A 24,166-nucleotide genomic window follows, 5' to 3' on the forward strand; every position below is an offset into this window, starting at 1 on the left:
GGGCAATGGAGGGTTAAGTGACTTGCCCAGAGTCACACAGGAGCTCCTGAAGTGGGAATCGAACTCAGTTCCTCAGGACCAGAGTCCACCACCCTAACCACTAGGCCACTCCTGCAAATCACCCCGAACTCAACTGATCACAACCTAAATCCCTGATGGCAAAGTGCAACCCCCATACAGCATCACCTAACTCAGCCCCTAACAATCTGGTAACAAAAATTGGCAATGTTCCTCCTTTCCAAAAACCTGAGTCATTCTGTCCTCCCCTGTAATTTACTGGGGATATTTGGTGTGGTATACCTTTGAGGCAAGAGCAACCTCACTCTGTTTACAGCCCCATTGCGTTGAAGCAAAGGTAGTTATGATCACTGGACAGGACTCTTTTGGAGTAGGGAGAAGAGCACCCCACAACCTCAGGATCATGGCAGTAAGAAGCATTGAAACAGAGAAAAAATGAAGGCAAGTAAAGACCCTGTGGCCTAACCAGTTACAACGTCTTCCAGATTGCACAGAAGTAGGCTGCTCTCTTCGAACAAGGGGGCAACCCAGGATAAAGTTGTTTCCTTGAGGAGCAGAGAAATGAATCCTCAGAAACCACTGGAAACACTTTATAGGGAACCTCTAATGCAGAGCTGTCAAGTTACCCAGTTCCAGTGAGAGAGACGTTTGGCCAATCCTGGTTTCGAATTTAAACCCTAAAGCATTGTGGGATATATAGTCCATGATTCTACCCATTAAAATCCAGGCTGCAGACCCTGTAATATATTAGCAAGTAATTTAAAAGTAGAACCCAGTTTCATACCCAAAGTCAGACAGAGGAGAAATATTGGGCTTAACCACTGCCCAAAGGGTTTCACCATAAAAGGGAGGGTGAGGATTTTTACAGCTATCCCCTCTGTGAAGAAGGGTGGAAGATGATTGAGAATGAGGTGGAGAATATTTGTGTACAGCCTCTGGGGTCTCTCTCAGCCCTGTCAATCTGAGATACTTGCTACAAATATTAACCTCATTGTATTTAGACAACAATAAGACAATCACTGAATGATGCTGCAAAGGTTTTATTTACTCTAATAGAAAGTAACCAGAGCTCCGGTAATGTCACCGGGAGTCCCTGGAGGGCTGTGGGAGTAGAGGGTACAGGGGTGGTGTCCTCAGGCTGGAGAAAGACTCTTCTGAATTTCAACAGTGAGGCTGGTCCAAAATCAAGTACAGGTCTGGTTCACTAGAGGAGGAGAGAGAAGTGGAAAAGCATGAGCAGAACCAGGGGGAATATCTCGCCCCCACCTCACAACATCATATAGAGCACTAACACTCCTACCTAGATCCTGAAACTCGAGCAGTGGAAGGAGTTCCTGATATGTCCTCAGCTATGTAGAGTCACAGAGCTCAGAGCATGAGTTATTAAAACAACTTGGCTACAGTCCCAGTAAAAAGCCCTCAGAGGAGTCTCAAGTCACAGTAGAGAACATTTTGAAGAGTGCCAACCTTATTAATTTTGAAATATGACCTATTGAGATCCCACGACTGCCTCATGAATAAGTCCTGTGACTCTAAAAAGGGCTTCCATTTATCCTTTATTGAAGGGGAGTGTTCTGGATCTTACTCAGGTTGAGAGCTATCGTCCTATTTCATCTTTGACATCATAAATATTGGTGGCGGAGCCGGTGGGTGGGAGGCGGGGCTGGTGGTTGGGAGGCGGGCGATAGTGCTGGGCAGACTTATACTGTCTGTGCCAGAGCCGGTGGTGGGAGGCGGGGCTGGTGGTTGGGAGGCGGGGGATAGTGTTGGGCAGACTTATACGGTCTGTGCCAGAGCCGGTGGTGGGAGGCGGGGCTGGTGGTTAGGAGGTGGGGATAGTACTGGCCAGAATTATTACGGTCTGTGCCAGAGCCGGTGGTGGGAGGCGGGGCTGGTGGTTGGGAGGCGGGGATAGTGCTGGGCAGACTTGTACGGTCTGTGCCAGAGCCGGTGGTGGGAGGCGGGGCTGGTGGTTGGGAGGCGGGGATAGTGCTGGGCAGACTTGTACGGTCTGTGCCCTGAAAATGACAGTTACAAATCAAGGTAAGATATACATAAAAAGTAGCACATATGAGTTTGTCTTGTTGGGCAGACTGGATGGACCGTGCAGATCTTTTTCTGCCGTCATCTACTACGTATGTTACTATTTATAAATATTGCTTAACATGTTGTATTCCTTAGGTATTCAGGGTAGTGTGTTGGTTCTGCTCTATTCTATAGAGCCTTTTAAGGATGGTCTGTTATCACAACAGGTGTCTCTCATGGTTCCACCATTTCTGCAATATTTAATATTTAATGCCAATCTGTTGTGTATTGCCATGATCGGAAGTCCATTATCATCTCTTACTGATGATACTCAGTTTTGTTTTCTTGTGCTGCAATTCCTTTCTGATACTTTGTCTTTTCTGACAATCTACTTGCAAAACTTAAGCGCCTGGTGAAATGCCATAGATTAAGGCTGAATCTAGGGGAAACTCTGAATATGTTTGTCTATTCATTTTGAATCTGGGACTTGGCCTGGTGCAGTAAACTTTGCAGGAGCTGAAATTGCTAATATAGAGAGTGAAAGTACCTCAGAGAACCTTGGACTCTGTTATCCTTCAAATCTGAAGAAACGGTTCTCTGAAGATAATTTTCGGACTGTTCTGCAAGCTCTGGTACTTACAGTATTGGATTACTGCAATTTCTGTACTTAGGCCTCTTGCCATCAGTGACTGATTTTTAAATCTTTGAGAGCTGATGATTCTCCCTCACTAACCTGTTTTAGCTTCTATCAACCCTCTCGTAGTTTGCCTTCTATTGATAAGTGCTTATTGAATATTCCGTCATCTAAACATGTCAAGCATGTACACCACTTTGGGCAATTTGGTTACTGTGATTTTTAAATATTTTAACTAACGAACTAACTAAATCTCACTGTAATACGGAAATGCACACTCTACGTTTTTCAGTGACCGTCTTGTGTTAGGGGGATTTGGTGTCACTACACTTGTGTCAGTGTGATATTGATACACTATGGAATTTATTAATTTCATTTATCTGAGAGAACTAAGCAGGACTGTGAGATTTTCATGTACATACTACCTAGTTGTATATATGGTAATGGAGTTATACTAATTCACATTCTTTTGGTCTGGTGTCCTTTTCCTGTTTCCCTGGGTTTCCATCTCAGTCAGATTTAGCCTCCTTTGGGCTGTGGTGTCAGGAACCTTCATTCAGGTGTTGCTCCCTGAGGTTTAATCCCCCTCACTGGTAACCCCATTTCCATCCCACCCACCATTTCAGCTCCTAAACTCTGCCTGAGAGGCACAGATGCAGCTCCTGTGATAGAGAAGGGAGGGGTATTGCCAGGGGTCCAGTGATACCCTGAATTATTTTCTTTCTACGGAGCTCAATACTCACATTTCTCTCATGGTAGACTAGAAGATTCTCCCGTACGCATTGCACAACAACAATCCAGAGCTTCTATAAGTGATAATTTCCTCTCATATTTAGTTCTGTAAATATAAGACACAGAGATTGAGGTTTGTACACAGAACACACACCAACCCTCACCGATGACAGAACATGGGGCCAAAATTAGGAATGCTTTGTGCAATAACAACGATGGGACCTGACGCAGCTTTGCAAACATGTCATGTTGGCTCAAGTCCAAAATATATAATCAAGAAGCTTTAAGATACATGAAGTATGAATTTTAAAATAATTATGACAAGATAAGTTTTGATATTTTGGATTTCTGTGATAAATTTGGGACCGAAGATGAGACAAGTGAGTTATCATCAAGAAAATTTTGCCTGTTCTGGAGTCTATACAGGGGAGAATGTTTCCTCTTACAACTTACTAAAAAAATGATTCAGATCCTGGTATCACCTCAGTGGCAGCAACACACAGTCCCTCCACTGCCAACTACTTGTCAAGCAAACCACAACCCTGCAAGGAAGGTTATTCCGAGTCTGTAAACCTTCCAAACCAGATTCATACCATCTCCACGTCATGTCCCACTCTTCTACAACTTGTCTCAATTTCCCCAGGCATCTAATCACACTTGCAGATGCGACAGGGGTGGTCACACAAGGCCCCATGCTCCTTGGGGCCTTGCATCTCTGCTACGTCTGTCCTCCTGTCTCGGAACACCTTCCTTCTCCGTACCTTAATGTGCATCTACATTTCCTTTTGATGCCACTTCCTGTTTCTGTAAGGGTAGGATGCAGCAATGAAGAGACTCTGGGCTCAGCAGCTGATGGGATATGAAAATCACTGCTGCTGTATGCCACTCTCTACTGAAATGTGGTGGATGCACATCAAAATATGGGTAGAGGTGGTGATAATAGCTTATGGTGGTGGGTGCTAGCAGGGGTAGGGGCCCCTCTGAAGTGGTCTGCATTCGGCACCCCAATTGCTAAGACCGGTCATGAATGCGTACTTCCTGTTGCCTTGTGAGCAGGACCTGAGAGGAAACTTGCCATACACTTAAGATGTGAGACCTGGCAGCACAACACTGTTCTTTCACTGCTGAGGGAGTGTTAAGAAAAGGAGATGCTGGACTGAGGGGGACAGAGAGGGGAGATGCTGAGCCAACAGAGGAGAAATGCTGATAGAGGGAAGGAGAGAGAAAAGGAACCTGATGATTGCATTTGATAGGGTGGTAGAGGGTCTGATGCTAGGGTTGAGGATAGGAGAAAAGGGCCGATGGTGGCAGATCTAATCTACTACTACTTAACATTTCTAGAGCGCTACTAGGGTTACGCAGCGCTGTACAATTTAACAAAGAGAGACAGTCCTTGCTCAAAGAGCTTACAACTTAATAGACAAGTGAACGGTCGGTCCGATAGGGGCAGTCAAATTGGGGCAGTCTGGATTCACTGAACGGTAAGGGTTAGGTGCCGAACGCAGCATTGAAGAGGTGGGCTTTAAGCAAAGACTTGAAGACGGGCAGGGAGGGGCTTGGCGTAAGGGTTCAGGAAGGTTGTTCCAAGCATAGGGTGAGGCGAGGCAGAATGAGCGGAGCCTGGAGTTGGCGGTGGTGGGGAAGGGTACTGAGAGGAGGGATTTATCCTGTGAACGGAGGTTACGGGCGGGAACGTAAGGGGAGATGAGGGTAGAAAGATAGTGAGGGGCAGCAGACTGAGTGCATTTGTAGGTAAGAAGGAGAAGCTTGAATTGAATGCGGTATCTGATCGGAAGCCAGTGAAGTGACCCTGAGGAGAGGGGTGATATGAGTATATCGGTCTGGCAGAATATGAGACGTGCAGCAGAGTTCTGAACAGATGAAGGGGGGATAGATGGCTAAGTGTGAAGCCGGTGAGGAGTAAGTTGCAGTAGTCCAGGTAATGAGAGCGTGGACGAGAGTTCGGGTGGTGTGTTCAGAGAGGAAAGGGCGAATTTTGCTGATGTTAAAGAGGAAGAAGCGACAGGTCTTGGCTATCTGCTGGATATGCGCAGAGAAGGAGAGAGAGGAGTCAAAGATGACTCCGAGGTTGCGGGCAGATGAGACGGGGAGGATGAGGGTGTTATCAACTGAGATAGAAAGTGGAGAAAGAGGAGAAGTGGGTTTTGGTGGAAAGACGATAAGCTCGGTCTTGGACATGTTCAGTTTCAGGTGGCGGTTGGACATCCAGGCAGCAATGTCGGATAAGCAGGCCGATACCTTTGCCTGGGTCTCCGCGGTGATGTCTGGTGTGGAGAGATACAGTTGGGTGTCATCAGCATAGAGATGATACTGGAAACCATGAGATGAGATCATGGAGCCCAGGGAAGAGGTGTAGATTGAGAAGATTGCCAAGTTTATATACCACACAAATCCCATCATGATATTCTAGGCAGTTTACAATACAAGAAGTTGCACAGAAGCAGGATAGAACAGAATAGTAAGATTAACAAAAGGTCTTCAGTTTCTTATACAACCATGCATAGTTACCTAACTTTGGTAAAGAATTCCATTCAGTAATAGCATCAATCTGATGTTTAAATCTTATATTTCCAAAAACCGGGTACCTCAGTACTAAATTTTCCTGCATTCTGACAGAATTATTTAAAGTAAATGTGAAAAGAACTGACTTAACAATTCATAATTCCCATACAGCACTTGATAGACCAAACAAAGCACTTTAAAAATGATTCGTGCAGGAGTGGAAGTTAGTCGGATCTGATGTGGGGTCTGGGAGAAAGGGGAGATAACTGCAGACCTGAGGATTGGATAAGGGGGCTGAAGTGGGAGATTGCAGAGAGATGAGAGAAGAGGTGAGTAGAGAGGAGAGATAATTGGAAGGAATAAAGGTGCAGAGAAGAAAGGAGAGAAAGGGTGGTGAAGAAACAGAAGCAAGAAAAAGGCTGGGGTAAGGACAATAGAAGTGTCTGACAGATGTACTTGCCTGCCTTCAAGCCTGCACAACTACCTAACTGCCTCCCCGCCTGCCTACCAGCTCATCTATCACCTACCAGCCTCCCTGACCATGGCCCCTTTACACATTCTCTAAATCGCCCTGTCCCTTCCTAATCTTTTCTCCCTCCCCCCACCGCTGTCCACCGCAGGTACTCATTGCCCACCCATGTCCCCTCCCATCCTACTCACTACTGCATTGCCATACCCACACCCGTCCCACACCACCTCACCATCTCTTCTATCCCCCCACTCCTTCCTAGCTCTCAACCTTCAACACTTCCTTCCTGCCATTAGCCCATTCCCATTCCTAGTAAGCTCATCCCGTCTTCGTCGCCTTCGTCGCCCTACCTCCCCCACCCTCCTCCGCTCTCTCCTGCTCCTTCTCCTACTATCGGCCGGAGACATTAATCCCAATCCAGGCCCTCTACACATGCCCTCGTCTTATCCATGCAAACGCTTCCGAGACATCTCCAATCTCATTCCTGTTCCCCTCCTTCCCCCTTCTTCCCTCCCCTTCTCATGCGCCCTGTGGAACGCCCGCTCCGTGTGCAACAAACTTCTCCTCATCCACGATCTCTTTATCTCCCGCTCCCTTCATCTGCTCACCCTAACTGAAACCTGGCTCACCCCCGATGACTCGGCCTCAGTCGCGGCTCTATGCCATGGAGGCTCTCTCTTCTCCCACACCCCCCACCCAGTCGGCCGCGGAGGAGGTGTCGGGTTACTACTCTCACCTGCCTGTAGTTTTCAACCCCTCCCCCTACCACAATCTCACTGCTTCTCATCCTTTGAAGTTCACTCCATCCGTCTATTCTACCCGTTGCCACTCAGAATTGCAGTCATCTACCGCCCCCCTGATAAATCTCTCTCTTCCTTCCTCACTGACTTCGATGCCTGGCTTTCTGTTTTTCTTGACCCCTCATCTCCGTCCCTCATTCTCGGAGACTTTAACATACACGTTGACGACCCCTCCGACTCTCACGCTCCTCAGTTCCTCACTCTAACATCCTCCTTCGGTCTCCAGCTGTGCTCCACCACCCCTATTCACCGCGATGGCCATTGTATTGACCTCGTCCTCTCCTTTTCCGGCTCACCCTCCAATTTCCACACCTCGGCTCTTCCTATCTCTGACCATCACCTGATCACCTTCACCCTCCTTCACCCCCTCTCAGCCCCGCCCAACATTAACCACTACTTCTAGGAATCTCCAGGCTATTGACCCTCCCACCTTATCCTCTAGTATTTCTGATCTCCTCCCCTCTATCATGTCCTCCGAGTCTGTCGACAAGGCTGTCTCCACTTATAATGCCACTCTCTCCTCTGGACACCCTCGCACCATCCATCTCCCGTCCCACAAGGCGTACTAATCCTCAGCCCTGGTTAACCCCTTGCATTCGCTACCTTCGTTCCTGCGCCCAATCTGCTGAACGCCTCTGGAGGAAATCCCGCACCCATTCAGATTCCCTTCATTACAAATTCATGCTATCCTCCTTCCAGTCCTCCCTATTCCTTGCCAAACAGGACTACTACACCCAATTAACCAATTCTCTCGGCTCCAACCTTCGTCGTCTCTTCGCCACCCTTAACTCCCTCCTCAAAGTGCCCTCCTCTCCCACCCACCCCCCTCTCTCTCTCCTCAATCTCTGGCTGACTACTTCCACGACAAAGTGCAAAAGATCAACCTTGAATTCACTACCAAGCCACCTCCTCTTCTCTCTTCAGCCCCCTCCCTCAACCAACCAACTAACTCTTTCTCCTCCTTTCCTGTTATCACCGAGGAGGAAACCGCCCGCCTCCTTTCCTCCTTGAAATGCACAACCTGTTCCTCGGATCCCATCCCCACCAACTTACTGAACACCATCTCTCATACTGTCACCCCCTCCATCTGTCATATCCTCAACCTCTCTCTCTCCACGCAACTGTCCCTGACACCTTCAAGCACGCCGTAGTCACACCTCTCCTCAAAAAACCTTCACTTGACCCGGCCTGTCCCTCCAACTACCGCCCCATCTCCCTCCTACCCTTCCTCTCCAAAATACTTGAGCGTGCCGTTCACAGCCGCTGCCTCGATTTCCTCTCTCAGGCCATCCTCGATCCACTTCAATCTGGTTTTTGCCCTCTACACTCGACATAAACAGCACTCTCTAAAGTCTGTAATGACCTGTTCCTTGCCAAATCTAGAGGCCATTACTCCATCCTTAATCTCCTCGATCTATCCGCCGCTTTCGACACTGTCAATCATGACTTACTTCTTGCCACACTGACCTCATTTGGATTCCAGGGCTCTGTCCTCTCCTGGTTCTCATCCTATCTCTCCCACCGTACCTTCAAAGTACACTCTCATGGATCCTCCTCCACCCCCATCCCACTCTCTGTCGGAGTTCCCCAGGGATCTGTCCTTGGACCCCTTCTTTTCTCAATCTACACCTCTTCCCTGGGCTCACTGATCTCATCCCATGGGTTCCAGTATCATCTTTATGCTGATGACACCCAGCTGTATCTCTCCATACTAGACATCACCATGGAGACCCAGGCCAAGGTGTCGGCCTGCTTATCCGACATTGCTGCTTGGATGTCCATCCACCACCTGAAACTGAACATGGCCAAGACCGAGCTTATCGCTTGAACCGATATACTCATATCATCCCTCTCCTCAAGTCACTTCACTGGCTTCCGATCAGATACCGGATACAGTTCAAGCTTCTCCTTCTTACCTACAAATGCACTCAGTCTGCAGCACCTCATTACCTCTCTAGCCTCATCTCCCCTTATGTTCCCGCCCGTAACCTCCGCTCACAGGACAAATCCCTCCTCTCAACACCCTTCTCCACCACCGCCAATTCCAGGCTCCGCCCATTCTGCCTCGCATCACCTTACGCATGGAATAAACAAACATAGAACACTAGCAAAGCTATACACAGGCTACAAGCCAGACGGTGCCTAAGCTAGCTAGTCCAAACAAACATAGAACACTAGCAAAGCTATACACAGGCTACAAGCCAGACGGTGCCTAAGCTGGCTAGTCTACACTAGGAACAATCACAGTCTTGGGAAAGTGGCTAGCAAGGGCGGCTAGTCTAACATTAGGAACAAACACAGTCTTGGGAAAGTGGCTAGCAAGGGCGGCTAGTCTAACACTAGGAACAAACACAGTCTTGGGATAGTGGCTAGCAAGGGCGGCTAGTCTAACACTAGGAACAAACACAGTCTTGGGATAGTGGCTAGCAAGGGCGGCTAGTCTAACACTAGGAACAATCACAGTCTTGGGATAGTGGCTAGCAAGGGCGGCTAGTCTAACACTAGGAACAATCACAGTCTTGGGATAGTGGCTAGCAAGGGCGGCTAGTCTAACACTAGGAACAAACACAGTCTTGGGATAGTGGCTAGCAAGGGCGGCTAGTCTAAGACTAGGAACAATCACAGTCTTGGGATAGTGGCTAGCAAGGGCGGCTAGTCTAACACTAGGAACAAACACAGTCTTGGGATAGTGGCTAGCAAGGGCGGCTAGTCTAACACTAGGAACAAACGCAGAGAACTAGCAGAGCTATGCACAGGCTACAAGCCAGACGGTGCCTAAGCTAACTAGTCATGCTCTGGAAACAAACACAGACCTAGCAGAGCTATGCACAGGTTACAAGCCACACGGTGCCTAAGCTAACTAGTCTAAACAAACATAGAACACTAGCAAAGCTATACACAGGCTACAAGCCAGACGGTGCCTAAGCTAGCTAGTCCAAACAAACATAGAACACTAGCAAAGCTATACACAGGCTACAAGCCAGACGGTGCCTAAGCTGGCTAGTCTACACTAGGAACAATCACAGTCTTGGGATAGTGGCTAGCAAGGACGGCTAGTCTAACATTAGGAACAAACACAGTCTTGGGATAGTGGCTAGAAAGGGCGGCTAGTCTAACACTAGGAACAAACACAGTCTTGGGATAGTGGCTAGCAAGGGCGGCTAGTCTAACACTAGGAACAAACACAGTCTTGGGATAGTGGCTAGCAAGGGCGGCTAGTCTAACACTAGGAACAAACACAGTCTTGGGATAGTGGCTAGCAAGGGCGGCTAGTCTAACACTAGGAACAAACACAGTCTTGGGATAGTGGCTAGCAAGGGCGGCTAGTCTAACACTAGGAACAAACGCAGAGAACTAGCAGAGCTATGCACAGGCTACAAGCCAGACGGTGCCTAAGCTAACTAGTCATGCTCTGGAAACAAACACAGAGACCTAGCAGAGCTATGCACAGGCTACAAGCCACACGGTGCCTAAGCTAACTAGTCTAAACAAACACACAGCACTAGCAAAGCTATACACAGGCTACAAGCCAGACGGTGCCTAAGCTAACTAGTCTAAACAAACACACAGCACTAGCAAAGCTATACACAGGCTACAAGCCAGACGGTGCCTAAGCTAACTAGTCTAAACAAACACACAGCACTAGCAAAGCTATACACAGGCTACAAGCCAGACGGTGCCTAAGCTAGCTAGTCCAAACAAACATAGAACACTAGCAAAGCTATACACAGGCTACAAGCCAGACGGTGCCTAAGCTGGCTAGTCTACACTAGGAACAATCACAGTCTTGGGATAGTGGCTAGCAAGGACGGCTAGTCTAACATTAGGAACAAACACAGTCTTGGGAAAGTGGCTAGCAAGGGCGGCTAGTCTAACATTAGGAACAAACACAGTCTTGGGATAATGGCTAGCAAGGGCGGCTAGTCTAACGTTAGGAACAAACACAGTCTTGGGATAGTGGCTAGCAAGGGCAGCTAGTCTAACATTAGGAACAAACACAGTCTTGGGATAGTGGCTAGCAAGGGCGGCTAGTCTAACATTAGGAAGAAACACAGTCTTGGGATAGTGGCTAGCAAGGGCGGCTAGTCTAACACTAGGAACAAACGCAGAGAACTAGCAGAGCTATGCATAGGCTACAAGCCACACGGTGCCTAAGCTAGCTAGATTAAACAAACATAGAAACTCACACAGAGCAAACACTGAAACTGTGTACAGAGCACTCCATACACCAGGACCTTTAGATGAGATGCAAAGGCCAGGACTGTAGTCTCCATGTGATTAATAAAGCCCTCAACACCAGAGCCACAGCTGCAGCAATCACCTTGCAACCAAACAGAGGCTTGACACACAGAGCAGTCAGCCCATAGGAAGGAACAGCGGGAGCCATCTTGGATACTGGCAAAGAGGAGTAGGCGGCAGCCATCTTGGAAGAGGCAAAGCCCACACAGGTGAGGTTCAGTAGGGCAATCAGCACCCTGAGCCAGAGAGAAACTAAGACAGAGACAGACACAGAGACAAGCAGAAGCCAGCACAGCCACTGACTCCCAGAAACAGGGTAAGTCTGAGGGTTGTCACGGCCACGGACGGGACAAAACCAATAGAACCAGGTTATTCTGTCATGACCCTCATTTACCTCTCTCCTCCTCTAACTCAGCTGGAAGTAAACTAGTCCCTCATAGCATAAATATGAAGAGAAAGGAGTAAACTTATACTCCCTTGTGGGTATGTAGACAGGTCTCAGCCTAAGTAATGCAGAAAAGCTTGTCATCTCTGTATTTTCTTGCACCAGATTCCACTTTACCATAGCTTTAGACAGATGGACATGGTTTTATTTTTCTATTGTTATTATCCAAATTCTGCTATGGTACCTTCCACAAATGAGAACTGTGGCCAGGGGTGTTCTGGTAAATTTTTAACAACGGGCTCTCTCTCTCTCTCCGGGCATAGCCGGCTCTGAAATTTTTTTTTTTTTTTTTTTTTGGGGGGGGGGGGGGGGGGGGGGGAATACATGCCTCTCTCTCCCCTCCCGTGTGCGGGCATGCTAGGCATACGTTTGCCGAGCCCCACCAGCCAATAAATGGACTGCCAACATTCTCTGCTGCTTGTTTCTGGCTCTGAGCAGCAGGATGGAACCTTCTTGCGCTTGCATGAAAAGTCCCAGCCTGATGCTCAGAGCCAGAAACAAGGAGCAGGGAGCAGCAGCAGTCTATTTACTTGGCTAGTGGGGCCAGCATCACTGTCAGCAAAGTAAAAGAGAATTCAGGAGGGGGTCCAAGCACAAAGGGAGTCAGTTGTTAAAGTAGCCATGGAGGACCCTACTTTAACAACCGGCTCCCAAAATTCTTAAAAACTTAACAAACGGCTCTCGCGAGCCTGTGAGAGCCCGCTCCAGCACACCACTGACTGTGGCTGATGAGAGAGGTGGGTCTTCTAGACCAGTTTAACTGGTACCTTATGAAGAAGATTAAAGGTAAAAACTAAATTATCCCAGATGCTTCTTCCTCAGTGAGGAAGAATGCAGAGCAAGATAATTCTTGTGCCAGAACTAATATTAGTCTTCACCTCACGAAACACAAACAGCAGCTGAGCAGCACTCCCCGCGGCCCCACACAACAGGTACAGGAGCCAGCATAGTGCTCTGCACCAGCAAGCAGCAGCCCAGGTAAAATAAAAATACATCTATTTTTAAAATTTTAATGTGTACAGAGTGACTCAGAGTGTAATCAAAATGCTGGCTGGTGATGGGCTTCTGGGTGGGGTCAGTACTTCACTGCCTAGAGCAAAAAAGATATATTTAATCATTAATAATGATGGCTCTGGTGATGGGCTTCTGGGTGGGGGGGGGGGGGGGGGTGGACTTCACTGCCTAGGGCAAAAAAAAAAAGGTATATTTAATCACTAAATATACCTGTTTTGCCCTAGCAGTGAAGAGCCCACCCCCACTCAGAAACTCACCAGCAATACATTTTAATAGTGACCAGGTTCATTTTAAAAAGGTTGTCTATTTTTCATGTTGGTGGTGGGTTTTTGGAAGTGGATGGTCTCTGCAGTGCCTAGGTTAAAATTTGTTTAAAAGTGTGGGTGGTCTTCTTTGGGTGGAGGTGGGATCTGCAGTTCCCAGAACATTAAAAAAAAAGTCTTATATTTAATGTCATGGGGGGTGGGTTGGGAGTACTAAGCTACAAGGAGGGGTGGGGTGGTAAGATAGGGCTAATACTTAACTATGGGATGGATGGTGGGGAAGGGAAGGATAGATACTGGGCTACAGGGATGGATGGGGGGTAAAGTAGAGAAGAGACGGGCTGATTCTGGGCTATGGGATTGGATGGGGGGTAAAGTAGAGAAGAGACGGGCTGATTCTGGGCTATGGGATTGGATGGGGGGTAAAGTAGAGAAGAGATGGGCTGATTCTGGGCTACAGGGATGGATGGGGGTAAAGTAGAGAAGAGACGGGCTGATTCTGGGCTATGGGATTGGATGGGGGGTAAAGTAGAGAAGAGACGGGCTGATTCTGGGCTACAGGGATGGATGGGGGTAAAGTAGAGAAGAGATGGGCTGATTCTGGGCTATGGGATTGGATGGGGGGGTAGGGAAGGGAAAAGCTGATGTTGGATTACTTGGATGAATGGGGGGGCGTAAGGGAAAGGAAAGATCTTTGTTTTATGTTTTTGTGATATGTTTTAAAGCTATGTGTGTTGAATTGTGATCCGCTTAGAATTGCAGAGATAGTGTGGTATAGAAATTTAGAAAATAAATATTTCTAATTTTTGGTCTTTTATTCTGTAATTGACGAGGGTTGGTCTGTGGGTCTGCATGTGACTGAGCAGGTGAAGGATATGTGCCAAACTGTGGCAATTTTATTTTGTCAGCATCAGAATAGAGAGAAAACAGTAGAGCCAAAGGAAGGGAAAAAGACTTCAAAGATATTTTACCTGTTTTGCTTAATCAGGCATTTACATTTGTTATAAAACAAAGTTTGAAGGATATAGGCAAACGTATCAACACACATAACAGAATCCTGCAATATAATTACAGCAATGGCAATTATAGAAGACTTATATCTGGTCAAGTTTGATATGGCATAATGTAATTATATTTAAAAATATTGTTTTTTTTTTCATTTCCATTAAAGTATATATGTGGTTTATGATGATACAGGGCAACTGTTGGGCAAGCTACTTAGAAATCCATCATCAAGTGCATTCTAAGGCATTATTTTGTAGTATCCCAAGAAACACTACTCATACTTATATACATAGTGCCCACCCATATTAGCTCTGGGCCCACCCAAAATGTCAGGTCTGGCTACGCCACTGTATCCAACTGAAACAGCTTTAGACTTGTTACAGATGGACCAAGAATTTAAAAAAAACGAGAATGTGGATTGCTTTGTTTTGAGTGAATGGGGATGACGGCTGTGCTGGTAAGGGGAAACTTAGATTGTCCTAATTGGCTTCCTTGCTTACAGTGGACTAGACAGGCTCACTTCCACTCCTGTCTATTAAACCTCCTTGCAGCAGATAATAGGTTTGCTTGATGTGATTTGAGTGTATGGCAATGACGGCTGCATGGGGGAGTGGAAACAGAGATTAACCAAATTGGCTTCCTTGCTTACAGTGGACTAGACAGGCTCACTTCCACTCCTGTCTATTAAACCTTGCAGCAGATAATAGGTTTGCTTGATGTGATTTGAGTGTATGGCAATGACGGCTGCATGGGGGAGTGGAAACAGAGATTAACCAAATTGGCTTCCTTGCTTACAGTGGACTAGACAGGCTCACTTCCACTCCTGTCTATTAAACCTCCTTGCAGCAGATAATAGGTTTGCTTGATGTGATTTGAGTGTATGGCAATGACGGCTGCATGGGGGAGTGGAAACAGAGATTAACCAAATTGGCTTCCTTGCTTACAGTGGACTAGACAGGCTCACTTCCACTCCTGTCTATTAAACCTCCTTGCAGCAGATAATAGGTTTGCTTGATGTGATTTGAGTGTATGGCAATGACGGCTGCATGGGGGAGTGGAAACAGAGATTAACCAAATTGGCTTCCTTGCTTACAGTGGACTAGACAGGCTCACTTCCACTCCTGTCTATTAAACCTCCTTGCAGCAGATAATAGGTTTGCTTGATGTGATTTGAGTGTATGGCAATGTCGGCTGCACGGGGTAGTAGAAACAGAGATTAACCAAATTGGCTTCCTTGCTTACAGTGGACTAGACAGGCTCACTTCCACTCCTGTCTATTAAACCTCCTTGCAGCAGATAATAAGTTTGCTTGATGTGATTTGAGTGTATGGCAATGACGGCTGCATGGGGGAGTGGAAACAGAGATTAACCAAATTGGCTTCCTTGCTTACAGTGGACTAGACAGGCTCACTTCCACTCCTGTCTTTTAAACCTCCTTGCAGCAGATAATAAGTTTGCTTGATGTGATTTGAGTGTATGGCAATGACGGCTGCATGGGGGGGTGGAAACAGAGATTAACCAAATTGGCTTCCTTGCTTACAGTGGACTAGACAGGCTCACTTCCACTCCTGTCTATTAAACCTCCTTGCAGCAGATAATAGGTTTGCTTGATGTGATTTGAGTGTATGGCAATGACGGCTGCATGGGGGAGTGGAAACAGAGATTAACCAAATTGGCTTCCTTGCTTACAGTGGACTAGACAGGCTCACTTCCACTCCTGTCTATTAAACCTCCTTGCAGCAGATAATAGGTTTGCTTGATGTGATTTGAGTGTATGGCAATGTCGGCTGCACGGGGTAGTAGAAACAGAGATTAACCAAATTGGCTTCCTTGCTTACAGTGGACTAGACAGGCTCACTTCCACTCCTGTCTATTAAACCTCCTTGCAGCAGATAATAGGTTTGCTTGATGTGCTTTGAGTGTATGGCAATGACGGCTGCATGGGGGAGTGGAAACAGAGATTAACCAAATTGGCTTCCTTGCTTACAGTGGACTAGACAGGCTCACTTCCACTCCTGTCTTTTAAACCTCCTTGCAGCAGATAATAAGTTTGCTTGATGTGATTTGAGTGTATGGCAATGACGGCTGCATGGGGGGGGTGGAAACAGAGATTAACCAAATTGGCTTCCTTGCTTACAGTGGACTAGACAGGCTCACTTCCACTCCTGTCTATTAAACCTCCTTGCAGCAGATAATAGGTTTGCTTGATGTGATTTGAGTGTATGGCAATGACGGCTGCATGGGGGAGTGGAAACAGAGATTAACCAAATTGGCTTCCTTGCTTACAGTGGACTAGACAGGCTCACTTCCACTCCTGTCTATTAAACCTCCTTGCAGCAGATAATAAGTTTGCTTGATGTGATTTGAGTGTATGGCAATGACGGCTGCATGGGGGAGTGGAAACAGAGATTAACCAAATTGGCTTCCTTGCTTACAGTGGACTAGACAGGCTCACTTCCACTCCTGTCTATTAACCTCCTTGCAGCAGATAATAGGTTTGCTTGATGTGATTTGAGTGTATGGCAATGACGGCTGCATGGGGGAGTGGAAACAGAGATTAACCAAATTGGCTTCCTTGCTTACAGTGGACTAGACAGGCTCACTTCCACTCCTGTCTATTAAACCTCCTTGCAGCAGATAATAGGTTTGCTTGATGTGATTTGAGTGTATGGCAATGACGGCTGCATGGGGGAGTGGAAACAGAGATTAACCAAATTGGCTTCCTTGCTTACAGTGGACTAGACAGGCTCACTTCCACTCCTGTCTATTAAACCTCCTTGCAGCAGATAATAGGTTTGCTTGATGTGATTTGAGTGTATGGCAATGACGGCTGCATGGGGGAGTGGAAACAGAGATTAACCAAATTGGCTTCCTTGCTTACAGTGGACTAGACAGGCTCACTTCCACTCCTGTCTATTAAACCTCCTTGCAGCAGATAATAGGTTTGCTTGATGTGATTTGAGTGTATGGCAATGACGGCTGCATGGGGGAGTGGAAACAGAGATTAACCAAATTGGCTTCCTTGCTTACAGTGGACTAGACAGGCTCACTTCCACTCCTGTCTATTAAACCTCCTTGCAGCAGATAATAGGTTTGCTTGATGTGATTTGAGTGTATGGCAATGTCGGCTGCACGGGGTAGTAGAAACAGAGATTAACCAAATTGGCTTCCTTGCTTACAGTGGACTAGACAGGCTCACTTCCACTCCTGTCTATTAAACCTCCTTGCAGCAGATAATAGGTTTGCTTGATGTGATTTGAGTGTATGGCAATGACGGCTGCATGGGGGAGTGGAAACAGAGATTAACCAAATTGGCTTCCTTGCTTACAGTGGACTAGACAGGCTCACTTCCACTCCTGTCTTTTAAACCTCCTTGCAGCAGATAATAAGTTTGCTTGATGTGATTTGAGTGTATGGCAATGACGGCTGCATGGGGGGGGTGGAAACAGAGATTAACCAAATTGGCTTCCTTGCTTACAGTGGACTAGACAGGCTCACTTCCACTCCTGTCTATTAAACCTCCTTGCAGCAGATAATAGGTTTGCTTGATGTGATTTGAGTGTATGGCAATGACGGCTGCATGGGGGAGTGGAAACAGAGATTAACCAAATTGGCTTCCTTGCTTACAGTGGACTAGACAGGCTCACTTCCACTCCTGTCTATTAAACCTCCTTGCAGCAGATAATAAGTTTGCTTGATGTGATTTGAGTGTATGGCAATGACGGCTGCATGGGGGAGTGGAAACAGAGATTAACCAAATTGGCTTCCTTGCTTACAGTGGACTAGACAGGCTCACTTCCACTCCTGTCTATTAAACCTCCTTGCAGCAGATAATAGGTTTGCTTGATGTGATTTGAGTGTATGGCAATGACGGCTGCATGGGGGAGTGGAAACAGAGATTAACCAAATTGGCTTCCTTGCTTACAGTGGACTAGACAGGCTCACTTCCACTCCTGTCTATTAAACCTCCTTGCAGCAGATAATAGGTTTGCTTGATGTGATTTGAGTGTATGGCAATGACGGCTGCATGGGGGAGTGGAAACAGAGATTAACCAAATTGGCTTCCTTGCTTACAGTGGACTAGACAGGCTCACTTCCACTCCTGTCTATTAAACCTCCTTGCAGCAGATAATAGGTTTGCTTGATGTGATTTGAGTGTATGGCAATGACGGCTGCATGGGGGAGTGGAAACAGAGATTAACCAAATTGGCTTCCTTGCTTACAGTGGACTAGACAGGCTCACTTCCACTCCTGTCTATTAAACCTCCTTGCAGCAGATAATAGGTTTGCTTGATGTGATTTGAGTGTATGGCAATGACGGCTGCATGGGGGAGTGGAAACAGAGATTAACCAAATTGGCTTCCTTGCTTACAGTGGACTAGACAGGCTCACTTCCACTCCTGTCTATTAAACCTCCTTGCAGCAGATAATAGGTTTGCTTGATGTGATTTGAGTGTATGGCAATGACGGCTGCATGGGGGAGTGGAAACAGAGATTAACCAAATTGGCTTCCTTGCTTACAGTGGACTAGACAGGCTCACTTCCACTCCTGTCTATTAAACCTCCTTGCAGCAGATAATAGGTTTGCTTGATGTGATTTGAGTGTATGGCAATGACGGCTGCATGGGGGAGTGGAAACAGAGATTAACCAAATTGGCTTCCTTGCTTACAGTGGACTAGACAGGCTCACTTCCACTCCTGTCTATTAAACCTCCTTGCAGCAGGTAATAGGTTTGCTTGATGTGATTTGAGTGTATGGCAATGACGGCTGCATGGGGGAGTGGAAACAGAGATTAACCAAATTGGCTTCCTTGCTTACAGTGGACTAGACAGGCTCACTTCCACTCCTGTCTATTAAACCTCCTTGCAGCAGATAAGAGGTTTGCTTGATGTGATTTGAGTGTATGGCAATGACGGCTGCATGGGGGAGTGGAAACAGAGATTAACCAAATTGGCTTCCTTGCTTACAGTGGACTAGACAGGCTCACTTCCACTCCTGTCTATTAAACCTTGCAGCAGATAATAGGTTTGCTTGATGTGATTTGAGTGTATGGCAATGTCGGCTGCATGGGGGAGTGGAAACAGAGATTAACCAAATTGGCTTCCTTGCTTACAGTGGACTAGACAGGCTCACTTCCACTCCTGTCTATTAAACCTCCTTGCAGCAGATAATAAGTTTGCTTGATGTGATTTGAGTGTATGGCAATGACGGCTGCATGGGGGAGTGGAAACAGAGATTAACCAAATTGGCTTCCTTGCTTACAGTGGACTAGACAGGCTCACTTCCACTCCTGTCTATTAAACCTCCTTGCAGCAGATAATAGGTTTGCTTGATGTGATTTGAGTGTATGGCAATGTCGGCTGCACGGGGTAGTAGAAACAGAGATTAACCAAATTGGCTTCCTTGCTTATGGACTACAGGCTCTCTTCACCCACTACTACTACTTAACATTTCTAAAGCGCTACTAGGGTTACGCAGCGCTGTACAGTTTAACAAAGAAGGACAGTCCCTGCTCAAAGGAGCTTACAATCTAAAGGACGAAATGTCAAGTTGGGGCAGTCTAGATTTACTGAATAGAGGTATGGTGGTTAGGTGCTGAAGGCGACATTGAAGAGGTCGTAGGGTTACCATTTGGCTCCAGAAAAAGGAGGACGGATTGAGCCAGCCGGGTTTTACTTCCATTGCTTTCAAGCAATGGAAGCAGGGCCGGTCTTAGGGCGAGGCGACCGAGGCGGCCGCATAGGGCCCCGCGCCTGGGGTCGCCCCGCCCGCCGCTCCCCCCCCTCCCCAACGATTGATCGCTGTCCTGTAAAAAAATTGAGAAGCGTCCGAGTAGCAGGCAGCGCCTCGCGTCTGCCCTGCTAGTAAAAATCTCCTGCACGTCGTCGGGCCGGCCTTCCCGCATTAAGTCCCGCCCTTCTCCGAGGTAATAAGCTCTTCCCGCATTGTCCCGCCCTCCTCTGAGGTAATAGCCTATTACCTCAGGAGGGCGGGACTTAATGCGGGAAGAGCCTATTACCTCAGAGGAGGGCGGGACAATGCGGGAAGGCCGGCCCGACGACGTGCAGGAGATTTTTACTAGCAGGGCAGACGTGAGGCGCTGCCTGCTACTCAGCGCTTCTCAATTTTTTTTTAAAGTTAGTGGGTGCAGCAGGAGGAGAACAGAGTTGGTAGGTGGGTCGGGTCGGGTTGGGGGGGACTCAGATGGGAGAAGGGTGTGGGATGGGGGTTCTCAGTTGGGGGGAGGGGTAAGGGGGACTCAGATGGGAGAAGGGTGTGGGATGGGGGTTCTCAGTTGGGGGGGAGGGGGTAAGGGGGACTCAGATGGGAGAAGGGTGTGGGATGGGGGTTCTCAGTTGGGGGAAGGGGTAAGGGGGACTCAGATGGGAGAAGGGTGTGGGATGGGGGTTCTCAGTTGGGGGAAGGGGGTAAGGGGGACTCGGAGAAGGGTGTGGGATGGGGGTTCTCAGTTGGGGGGAGGGGGTAAGGGGGACTCAGATGGGAGAAGGGTGTGGGATGGGGGTTCTCAGATGGGAGAAGGGGGCTGGAACTGGGGTTTGAGAAGGGGCCATATGGGAAATGGGGGCTATGCATGGGGCTGGTGGGAAAATGGGGCATGCTTGGATCAGGTGGGAGAATGGTTCTGGGGCTGAAAAGCGGGGCTCTAATACAAGGCATATGGATGAAGGGGGCTGAAAAGGAGGGTAGGTGGGATAAGGGGACTAGTACTGGGACTGGAGGCTGAAAAGGGGCAGGGGCTGAAACTGTGGGTACTGGGGGCTGAAAAGGAGATAGGGAGAAGTGGCTGGGGCTGAAGCTTGGGACTGGTGGGAGAAAAGGGCTGGGGCTGAAATGGGGGACTGGTGGGATAGTGGGGCTGAAAAAAAGGGGCAGAGAGAGGGGCAGATCCTGGATGGAAGGGGGAGCGAGAGGGAGGGCAGACCCGGATGGATGGGAGAGGGAGGGCAAATGGTGGATTGAAGGGGCAGAGAGAAAGGGCAGACAGTGGATGGAAGGTATAGAAAGGGCAGACAGTGAATGGAAGGGGCAGAGATAGAGGGCAGATGTGCACGGAAGGGGCAGGGAGAGAGGGCAGACATTGGATGGAGGGGACAGCAGAGAGGGCAGACACTGGATGGCAGAGAGAGAGCGAAGACAGATGCTTGATGGAAGGAAGACAGTGAAAAGAAGATGAGGAAAGCAGAAACCAGAGACGACAAACTGTAAATAAAATATATATTTTTATTTTTTTGCTTTAGGATATAGTATTGTAGCTGGGTTAATAAATGTTTATAATAAGGTAATCTTTGTATTGGACTAATTTTAATACATTTTGTCAAACTTTCGGAGAACAAAGCCCCCTTCCTCAGGTCAGGATAGGATACTGTAACAGCTCTATACTGTATTGACCTGAGGACGGAGGTTTTGTCCTCTGAAAGCTAAATGTATTAGTCCAATAAAATGGTATTATTTTATTTTCTATATTTGTTTTATTTCTATTTGTTAATTTGTAAAGTGGTGATTGGTATTTGTTAGTTTTTTTTCAAATTTACATCCGTTGTCTTTATATTTTGCACAGTACTAGGGGACATTTTCTGTTTCTGTGGTGTTGTATGCAGAGTCTGGCATCTTGGGGGTTCAGTTTAATTTTTGTCTAAATAGAAAGTTTAAATATTACTACTTATTCTATAGTGGATTAGGGTGTATCAGTGTTTGTGAAAAAGACATGGTTTTCAGTTGGCATTGACTGTGCAGGATCGACAAGCCCTGGAGCTGGGGGCCTTGGAGCTCGGAGGGAGGGGTGGCCGGCTCTGGAGCTAGGGTGGGGGTGGAGCTAGGGTGGGGCGGAGTTAGGGTGGGGGCGGGGCTAGGGTGGGGCCCCGTCAAATTGGTCTGCATAGGGCCCCGCACTTGCTAAGACCGGCCCTGAATGGAAGTAAAACCCGGCTGGCTCAATCCGTCCTCCTTTTTCTGGAGCCATATGGTAACACTAAAGAGGTGGGCTTTGAGCAAGGATTTGAAGATGGACAGGGAGGGGGCTTGGCGAATGGGCTCAAGGAGTTTATTCCAAGCATGGGGTGAGGCGAGGCAGAAGGGACGGAGCCTGGAGTTGGCGGTGGTGGAGAAGGGTACTGAAAGGAGGGATTTGTCTTGAGAGCGGAGGTTACAGGTAGGAACGTAGGGGGAGATGAGGGTAGAGAGGTAGGGAGGGGCTGCAGATCGAGTGCATTTGTAGGTTAGTAGGAGAAGCTTGAACTGTATGCGGTACCTAATCGGAAGCCAGTGCAGTGACTTGAGGAGAGGGGTGATATGAGTATATCGGTCCAGACGGAAGATAAGACGTGCAGCAGAGTTCTGAACGGACTGAAGGGGGGATAGATGGCTAAGTGGGAGGCCAGTGAGGAGTAGGTTGCAGTAGTCAAGGCGAGAGGTAATGAGAGAGTGGATGAGAGTTCGGGTGGTGTGCTCAGAGAGGAAAGGGCGAATTTTGCTAATGTTATAGAGGAAGAAGCGACAGGTCTTGGCTATCTGCTGGATATGCGCAGAGAAGGAGAGGGAGGAGTCGAAGATGACTCCAAGGTTGCGGGCAGATGAGACGGGGAGGATGAGGGTGTTATCAACTGAGATAGAGAGTGGAGGGAGAGGAGAAGTGGGTTTGGGTGGGAAGGACAATAAGTTCGGTCTTGGCCATGTTCAGTTTCAGGTGGCGGTTGGACATCCAGGCAGCAATGTCGGATAAGCAGGCCTATACCTTGGCCTGGGTATTGCGAAGAAAAGAGCGGGGCGAAGCCTGGGGAGAAGAGAAGCACAATTTCAGGGCAGGCACTGACAGGTAACGCTGATCGCTGCCTCCCGGACGGCCGTTCCCCGAAGCCGCGGGAGAAAAGGCAGCGACAGCAATGAAGGATTTGGATGGGCGGGCCTGGAGGGAAAGTGGGTGGGCCTGGGCCCGTCCAGGCCCACCCGTGGCTACGCCCCTGCCTGGGAGGAGCTGGGTTATTTGCAATGATAAGTATGGCGTATTGTGATGTCCTAGTTACCCAGCGCCACACTGCTCTTAAGGTCCTCAACATAGGAAAGACTTTCAATACATTAGGCAGGCAACCCACTGGATTTTATTTATTTATTTATTATTGCATTTGTACCCCACCTTTTCCCACCTATTGTAGGCTCAAAGTGGCTTACAGAGTGTGGTTATGACATAATCATTTCGTGATAACAGGTACAATTCTTATAGTTTGAATGTTGGTAAGAGAAAATAAGCATAGTCGTTTCATGATAACAAGTACAATTATTACTGTTTAAAGATTGGGTAAGGGAGGATAGACGGGAAGGTAAGTTAGAGGTGAGCTGTGGTGATTGTGTGATTTGATGGAGTAGTTTGTAGGCTATGTATTTTCCTTGTAGGTCTTTTGGAAGAGATGAGTTTTCAGAGATTTGCGGAAGTTAGTTAACTCGTCAATAGCTTTCAGGTCTGTAGGTAGAGCATTCCACAGCTGCGTGCTCAAGTAGGAGAAGGTGGTGGCATGTGTCAGTTTGTATTTCAGTCCTTTGCAGCTGGGAAAGTGCAGATTGAGATATTTGCGGGATGATCTTACAGTGTTTCTGGGAGGCAAGTCCACAAGGTTTAGCATGTAGATTGGGGCGTCTGCGTGTATAATTTTGTGTACTATCGTGCAGATCTTGAACTCAACACTTTCTTTGAGTGGGAGCCAGTGGAGTTTCTCTCTTAGGGGTTTAGCACTTTCATATTTATTTTTTCCAAATATGAGTCTGGCGGCTGTATTCTGGGCTGTTTGGAGTTTTTTGATAGCTTGTTCTTTGCAGCCGGCGTATAGTGCATTACAGTAGTCCAGGTGACTTATTACCATTGACTGTACCAGGGTGCGGAAGATATGTCTTGGGAAGAAAGGTTTTACTCTTTTGAGTTTCCACATTGAGTGGAACATTCTCTTCATTGTATTCTTCACATGAGTATCAGTGTGAGGTTCGGTCGA

The 24,166-nt window shown here is 47.6% G+C and overlaps 1 long non-coding RNA gene across 1 annotated transcript; it reads right to left on the bottom strand.

The window, feature by feature from the left end:
• Positions 1-1,042: 1,042 nt before the first annotated feature.
• LOC115459365 lies at positions 1,043-11,428 on the bottom strand. Its single transcript, XR_003940257.1, has 3 exons — positions 11,389-11,428; positions 3,421-3,515; positions 1,043-1,222 (listed from the first exon to the last, which is right to left on the bottom strand). It is a non-coding gene; the product is annotated as an uncharacterized LOC115459365 (long non-coding RNA).
• Positions 11,429-24,166: the final 12,738 nt, after the last annotated feature.

The sequence above is a fragment of the Microcaecilia unicolor genome, unplaced genomic scaffold (assembly GCF_901765095.1).
Source record: "Microcaecilia unicolor unplaced genomic scaffold, aMicUni1.1, whole genome shotgun sequence".
In the NCBI taxonomy this organism is placed as follows: Eukaryota; Metazoa; Chordata; class Amphibia; order Gymnophiona; family Siphonopidae; genus Microcaecilia; species Microcaecilia unicolor.